General features: G+C 35.7%; 1 pseudogene; it reads left to right on the top strand.

Moving 5' to 3' along the window:
• Positions 1-2,528: 2,528 nt before the first annotated feature.
• The window catches only part of LOC129505498 (tigger transposable element-derived protein 1-like), a 74,857-nt pseudogene continuing 68,688 nt past the window's right edge, over positions 2,529-8,697 (top strand).

The following is an 8,697-nucleotide window of genomic DNA, read 5'->3' as shown; positions in this document are numbered from 1 at the left end:
AAATAATTGAACACCTCTGGCTTCTAGCTGGTAGGTACCACTTTCTGGCCTTTTTGTTTCAGGGTCCTATCATCTCCTTTGCTATTAATGAGTCAAGTTCTATAATGACCTCTCCTACTATCATCTCTGGCATTACCAATCTACTGTTTAGAGATCCTGGGGCTTTTCTCACCAACATATTCTTTTTAGCCTTGATAAGTTGCATATCCACTGAGTCTTCCTGTGGAACATATTCATCATACAGTCTGCCAGCCATATTTGTGTATCCAGTCCAGCCTGCCTATTTTCTTGAGCCTTTACCCCTTCCAACATCTTCCTGCCATGGCAAGCCTAGCATTTCAGTTTTGCTTAGCAAGGACCATCTGTCTTGATTGGCATTTAACCATCTTTGAAATTCAGCCATTCTGACTATAAAGTCTTGGTCTTGGTCCTCAGCTTTCTTCAGCCTCTCCTTGCAGGAAAAAAGAGCTTCTTTATATGTGATCAAAGAGGCCTCCTCAACTTCCCAGCCATCTTTTGATCATTATCCTTCTGTAGAGCTGCTTAACAATAGCCACTGCTTAACAATAGCCATCCAATCTTATTATCTTTATAAGCTACTGTATTCTCCATACATCTCAAATATCTGATTCATTCGCACAATTCACCAATAGTTAAAATCTTAACAATTGGACCTTGTGCCATTTTTGTATCCTTAACATCTAAAACAATGTCTCTCAAGAGAAAGAAGTAAATATTTCCTAAATAAATGAGAAACTGTTTTTACCCTATCCCTTTTCCTATCTCCTATGTAAAAATTAGACCCCAAAATACTTCTTAACTTTTATTTATCTCTTATTGGATTTTTAGCCAATTTTATTTTATTATTTTTTTAAGAGATTGAGAGAGGGAGAGAAAGACAGAGACAGAGACAGAGACAGAGAGATTCCAAGCCAGAGGAGGAGTGGAGGAGGGCAGAGGGAGAAGGAGAGATGGATTGTCTACATAGGAAATCTGAATAAATGGACAAAGATGCCTGAACTAATAAGTGAATATAGCAAGTTGCAAGATACAAGATTAGTATAAAAAAGTCAATCACATTCTTATATACCAGCAATAAGCAAGTAGAATTTACATTGAAAATATATTTATCACTTACATTATCACTCCTTCAAATAAAATACTTCAATATAAACCTAGCAAAATAGGTACAAGACCTATAAGAAGAAAACTACAAAACTCTGATGAAAGTTATATTAAAAAAAAAACCCTGAATAAATGGAAAATTCCATGTTCATGGATAGAAAGACTCCGTATTGTCAAGATGCCAGTTCTTCCCAACTTAATCTATAGACTCAATGCAATTCTAGCCAAAATATCAGCAAGTTATTTTGTGGATATTGACAAACTGAATCTAAAGTTTATTTGGAGAGGCAGAAGACCCAGAACAGCCAACTTAATATTGAAGAATAACAAAATTGGAGGACTGACAGTACCCAGTTTCAAGACCTACTATAAAGCTACAGTAATTAATACTTTAGTATTGGTGAAAGATGAGACAAACAAATCAGAATAGAGTCTGAAAACAGACCCACATAAATAGAGTCAACTGGTCATTGACAGGAACAAAGGCAATCCAATGGAGTAAAGTTAGTCTTTTCAACAAATAATGCTGGAAAAACTGGACATTCTGCAAAAAATGAACCGAGACACAGACTTTACACCCTGCACACAAAAAAATTGACTCAAAATGGATCATGGAACTAAGTGTGAAATGCAAAACTATAATCCCCTAGAAATAACATAGGTGACTTGAGTATGGTGATAGCTTTTTATCTTTTTTATTTTTTTTAAGATTTTATTTATTCATGAGAGACACAGAGAGAGAGAGGCAGAGACACAGGCAGAGGGAGAAACAGGCTCCATGCAGGGAGCCCAATGTGGGACTTGATCCCAGGTCTCCAGGATCATGCCCTTGGCTGAAGGCAGGTGCCAAACCGCTGAGCCACCCAAGCATCCCAAGATGATGGCTTTTTAAATACAATACCAAAGGCATTTTTATGAAAGAAATATTGTAAATATAGAAGTCATGAAAATTAAAAACTTCTACTCTCCAAAAGACAATGTCAAGAGAATGAGATAACAAGCTACAATCTTAGAGAAAACATTTGCAAAAGACATCTGATAAACAACTGTTATCCGAAACATACAAAGAACTATTAAAACTCAACAATAAGAAAATGAGCAACTCAATTAAAAAACTTCAATGACACCTCACCAAAGAAGATGTACAAATGGCAAGAATATGAAAAGATTTTCAACATCATATGTCATTAGGGATTTACAAATTAAAACAATGAGATACCATTACACACCTATTAGAATAGCCAAAATCCAAAACACTGAGAACACCAAACACCAAATGCTGGTGGGAATGCAAAATAACACAGTCACCTGGGAAGACAGTTTGGCAGTTCCTTACAAAACTAAATATACTATTACCATACATTCTAGCAACCACACTCCTTGTTATTTACCCTAGTGAAAATATGCCCACACAAAAAACTTGCATACAGATCTTTATAGCAACTTTATTAACAATTGCTAAAAGTGGAAGTAACCATGATGTCTTTCAGAAGGTAAGTAGATAAATAAGTATGCTCTGTATGTTGCTATAACTGTACAATACATGTCATTATACATTTATATACCTTATACACATAAAATTTATAATACTAAGTGACTAATGTCAACTATGGACTTTGGATATAATGATGCGTCAATGTTGGTTCACTGATTATGGCAAATTTACCACTTTGGTGTAGGATGTGGATAGGAGGGAAGTTGTGTATGTGTGGAGATAAGGAGATATGGGAACTCTATATAGTTAGACTCAATTTTGCTATGGTGCTAAAAGTGCTCTAAAACAATGTTTATTTTTATTTTAGTTGTGAGGTCCTGGGGCACCTAAGTGGCTCAGCAGGTTAAGTGTTTGACTCTTGATTTTGGTTCAGGTCATGATTTCAGGGTCATGAGATAGAGCCCTACATCAGGCTCCACTCTGAGCATGGAGCCTGCTTAAGATTCTCTCTCTCCCTTGGTACCACCACCCACACCAGCACACAAGCACTCTCTCACTCTCTCTCTCAATTAAATGATATGAAATGAAATGAGATAAATAATAAAGTAAAGTAAAATAAAATAAAATAAAATTGGAAAGCCCTATTTGAAGAAAAGGTGTCAACAGCATAAATACACTATTAATCAAAGTCATTTTTAAATAAGCCTTTTAAATTCTATGACCATGGTGGTTGTCTTGGTTGTCTTTCACGTTTTGGTTGGTATCCATAAAAAAAAAAAAGAGAGAAGAAGAAGAAGAAGAAGAAGAAGAAGAAGAAGAAGAAGAAGAAGAAGAAGAAGAAGAAGAAGAAGAAGGAGGGGGAGGAAGAAAAGAAAGAAGGAAGAAGAAGAAGAAGAAGAAGAAGAAGAAGAAGAAGAAGAAGAAGAAGAAAAAGAACCTATAATAGATTATAATATTGTATTGATTCATATACAGTGCTATCCATTTCCCTATTTGATTTATAAATATTTATTTTAGAAAGATTTACTACAGTGCAAAATACAGGATATGTTCTGTTTGATTAAATGGTTACTAGACATAAAGTTGGTAGTTATTTAATCAAAGCCTGAGTAATATTATTTCTGTGGTGAAAGACAAATTTTATTTATACCATTTCTCCTCATGGTACCTTTTCAGTTACATAATATATAACAAAGATTCAGTTTAAATACATATTACACATATAACTAATATTTTAAAATTTTTAAAAATTGTTCACCAGTGTACGATATCATTGGAAAAAGAATTCTGAAAGTCAAAGGAGCTTACATGCTATTTTATTTAAACTTCTCTCTGAATTCAGGAATCCCTTTACCCACATTTAAGCAACAACTCAAGAGAAACCAGTATAAAACCTCCCACAGAGTGTTTTTTCACTTGAAAGTAAAATAAATTAACAATAAGTAAAAACTAGTTTAAGGACTTTGCATGTAAACAACCTCAGAAAATTAAAAGATTGAGAGTCAAGAAAGGATTTTAGTTCAAGTATCATTTAAACTTTCAGCTACATAATAAAGAACATAAGGAAAAATTACAGTTTTATTTTAGAAGGTTAGAGTATGCTTCTAAAGCAAGGCCTGTTTCTTGGAGTTTGAGGAGTCAAAATTTGTATTAAAGAGGACTTTTCTTTTTTCTTTTTTTCTTTTTATTTTTTTACTTTTCTTTTTTAAACAAGATTAGCATGCCATAAAACAACAAGATGGCACTTATTCTATGTTTCTGCAAGTCTTTTTCTTTCTTCTTCAGAAAGGAAATTTCCATCTATTTGAAGATTACCCATTACTGGTGTCACTTTCACAAAATGTAGTTTCCCAAAATAAAGAATAAGATGAGAAAATAATGAACATCATTGCACACAAACAGTAAATACAGTTGATTGCAGAAGCCAATGAAACACCTCATTGGGTCACTGGGTTATTTGTTTTTATCCTTCCTAGAAAATGAGTTTTGAGCAGTTGCATGTCTGTTCTGAAACTTTTAATTATCCCTTCAGTCCTAGATGGTATTTGGTCAAGTGGTAATGAATAAATGAATATCACCCAGCAACATGGCAGTATTAATATGATCAAAAGCCAGATATGCTTGTGATCCTTCCAAGTCAAACAGTACTTCTAATGCTGTTAAGTTGGTTATTTGGTTTTGGACTTCTCTTTAAGAATGAGAAAGGTCTATATTTTTATATAGAACTTGTTAATGAGAACATAGAAGAATTTAGCATGGCAATTACTAAGACTCCATTTTCCTTACAAACTGAGGAGAATATATTTTATCATTGCTTTCATTCAGTGCCTTGGCAATATTTGAAGATGCAGGGAAATGTGGTGGAAGTAATAGTAATTTTTTTTTTTAATTCTTGGTTTAGTAAGACTCATTACAACTATTCTGGATCCATTTTTGGCTAAGCGAAGAGGAAAGTTTTACCAGCTGATGGCCGTTTGATGACCTACATGGAAAGAATTGGTAGACTCAGGAGAGCACAATTGAGAGAAGTGATCACATCACAAAATGTGACATCATTCTTTGGCACCAATGGGCATCGTGGACATGGAGAGTGAGTTATACTCTCAACCCTCAATTTTCCGCTCTAGATTACCCTTGTGGCTCACCAGAGGGCAGTGTGCAGTAATCAGCTCTACTGCTTCCTGCATTGGATGTGTCCTATGGAACAGCCAGTCAAATCATCAGAACCAGAAAACAGACAAGATAATAGATCATGGAAGTCGCTCTGTTAGATTTGTTGTATCTGTGCTCCCTACATGAAATTCTTAATATTGAGAAATTAATCAATCACCACATGAGATATAAGGTAATGAGTTTTAATGAATGTTTAGGAAACCCTACGTTACAGCTTCAAATTTATGACAATAGTTTTGGAATTACTAAACTCTGTTCTCCTCTTTAGACTTACAAATGCATATTATTCAAAGGTGAATAAATTTCCTTCCTTCACACATCTTACACCTGAAGTTTCAAGAGTTTTCAATCTTACACACAGATTAAATAACTCAGTGGATACTTACTGAAAAATCGGAGTGTGGGATATAACAAGATAAAGTACCTATAAAGCCTGCTCAAAAGGAGCTTGAAATCTATCAAGAGACTATAGTGTAAATGGAAAATTAAATACACGATCAAAATTATACAATGTGGAAGATATATATAAAGTGCTATGAAGAGGCAGCCCGGGTGACTCAGTGGTATAGAGCACCCTTTAGCCCAGAGCTGATCCTGGAGTCCCCGGATCGAGTCCCACGTCGTGCTCCCTGCATGGAGTCTGCTTCTCCCTCTGCCTCTGCCTCTGCCTCTTTCTGTGTGTCTCTCATGGATAAATAAATAACATCTTTGAAAAAAAATTTTTTTAAATAAAGTGAAAATTCAGAGGATGAAGATATGAAGGCTTTGGGGAAGGGTTCAGAATTTGAGTTCTTACAACTGAGGCAAAATTCTTAGACATATTGAAAGTGATAAAAGTACATCCTAGATAAAGGAAACATTTTGGGTATGGTAGGTTAAAGGACCTAAGAGTTTAGAGAATGTAAAAGGTAGTTGTAGAAATAATGCTAGAGAGCTATATTGTGAATAGGTCCTTGAGAGTGTTGAATATCAGAATGGGATATTCCAAAAACTGAGCTGATAATGGGAAATTGTAGGAGCAGAACATCAGCATTTGCACAGTATACTAAGAGAATTGATCTGACATTATTGTGTAGGATGGATTAGATAAGAAAGCAAAGATAGGGAGTTGAGTTAGAAAGGCAATTTCAATAATCCTGCATACTTTGAGATTGAAAATAAGACAAGTAAGAGGTTCTGTAAAAATAAAATTGGTATGAGTAAAAACTAAGTAGATGTGAGTGGGGGAAAGAGAAAAAGAAGTCAAAACAAGAGTTTGAGGTTTTGAGTTGAAGTGGGAGGATGATGACTTCATTCATTGACATACAGGACCCAGAAGAGCAAGGTTGGGAAATACATTGATATATTTACCAAAAGTATTAAATAGAATATCCTACTTAAAACCCTTATGGAACTAGGGGCACCTGAGTGGCTCAGTTGGCTAAGCATCCAACTTCAGTTCAGGTCATGACCTCAGGGTCCTGGGATGGAGTCTCCGGTGGAGCCCCTAATAGGGCTCCCTGCTCATTAGGGAGTCTGCTTGTCCCTCTCCCTCGGCCCCTCCCCACACAGCTCATGCTCTGGATAGATGATGATGATGATAGATAGATGATGATAGATAGATAGATAGATAGATAGATAGATAGATAGATAGATATAGATAGATAAAATTTTTTTGAAGAAATCTTTATGAAGCTAAATACTTTTCTTTGTTTTTCCAAGTTAATTCAGATGAATTTGGAGGACTCCTTACTCTTGAAACTCTCAAAAGTCTGCTCAAACAACAAACGTTTGTTCATTAAAATGTTCTGAAATTTTTATTTTATTTATTTTTTAAAGATTTTATTTATTTTTTCATGAGAGACACAGAGAGAGAGAGAGAGAGAGAGAGGCAGAGACACAGGCAGAGGGAGAAGCAGGCTCCATGCAGGGAGCCCGATGTGGGACCCAAACCCGGGTCTCCAGGATCATGCCCTGAGCCTAAGGTGGCACTAAACTGCTGAGCCACCCAGGGATCCCCAGTTTTGAAAATTTTAAATGTGAAATTTTAAGAAGAGTTTATTGAGCACTCAGGGTTAACAGACTTACATTATACCATTATGTTACGTGGGAGGAACTTCAAGGTGTTCTCCCACCACCGAGGAAAATAAGGTTTGTTAAACTTTACTGTTGCTAAAAATATGAGAATACCCTAATTTTACCAATGGTGAATTCATGTGCTTACTAAAGAGGAAAGAATTGTAACCTTTCACTGATACAGCCACATTCTGTGCATTTTTTTCTTTCTAATAGAAAAATATAGTAGAACATTTAAAGGAGTCAATAATAATCTTGATAAAGAAACAAAAAGAACTAAATATGACTTCCTTTAATATTTTTAAATGCTTTTTTTAAATGTATTAACTGAAAAGGCCTATGGTAGACTCTCATTTGCCCAAATACATGGTAATATTCTTGCCCAACCTGGTTGACAGAAAACCCAGAGACCAAGCTGTGAAAGAAACTTTTCCAATTGAAGCATCTGCTTTTGTTACAAATTTTTCAATCATATAGGAAGTTTTATAGTTGCCTTGAATTTATCTGTTAGTTTTTCTACCAAATTAAATAAATGACATCATAAGTGGTATGGACTTGTTTCCTAGCCACTAAAAAAAAAATTCTAGTAGTAAATTTCCCATTTGAGTTTTATATTCCTATCTTTCACTTTTGACCCTTGAAACATCTGCTAACCAAATAGCTCTTGTCCATATATCTTTTAAAGATTTATTTATTTATTCATGAGAAACAGAGAGAGAGAGGTAGTAGAGACACAAGCAGAGGGAGAAGCAGGCTCCATACAGGGAACCTGATATGGGACTCCATCCTGGGTCTCCAGGATCACGCCCCAGGCTGAAGGCGACTCTAAGCCTCTGAGCCACCTGAGCTGCCTGCTCTTGTCCATATTTTAAATTCTTTTCCATGTCAACCACAAAGGAATGTTTTACATGTTAATCATGTCCTCTACACCTTGCTCTCATGCCTATGTAATTTAAAACAAACTAAGCAGGGATCCCTGGGTGGCGCAGCGGTTTGGCCCCTGCCTTTGGCCCAGGGCGCGATCCTGGAGACCCGGGATCGAATCCCACATTGGGCTCCCGGTGCATGGAGCCTGCTTCTCCCTCTGCCTGTATCTCTGCCTCTCTCTCTCTCACTGTGTGCCTATCATAAATAAAATAAATAAAATTAAAAAAATATTTAAAACAAACTAAGCCTTTCATCTTGATGGAATAGTGTACATGATATTTCTTAGTGTATGTCTTATAAAATTAGAACTGCAAGGCTTTATTCTATTCTTAACATCGCTTTTCTTAGTCACCTACATGTGCTAAATTACTATAGGAAGCCCTGATGAATTATCAGCAGGGCTTCCAGTGAACTTTTTAGAAATTGACACCACCACATTTTGTTACAATTGTGCCTTTTGCTGTTTATATACCCCCAACTGG

This window comes from Nyctereutes procyonoides, unplaced genomic scaffold (assembly GCF_905146905.1).
Source record: "Nyctereutes procyonoides isolate TBG_1078 unplaced genomic scaffold, NYPRO_anot_genome, whole genome shotgun sequence".
Taxonomy (NCBI): Eukaryota; Metazoa; Chordata; class Mammalia; order Carnivora; family Canidae; genus Nyctereutes; species Nyctereutes procyonoides.
The sequence above is the reverse complement of the archived record's forward strand: the minus strand, read 5'-3'. Positions and strand labels throughout refer to the sequence as shown.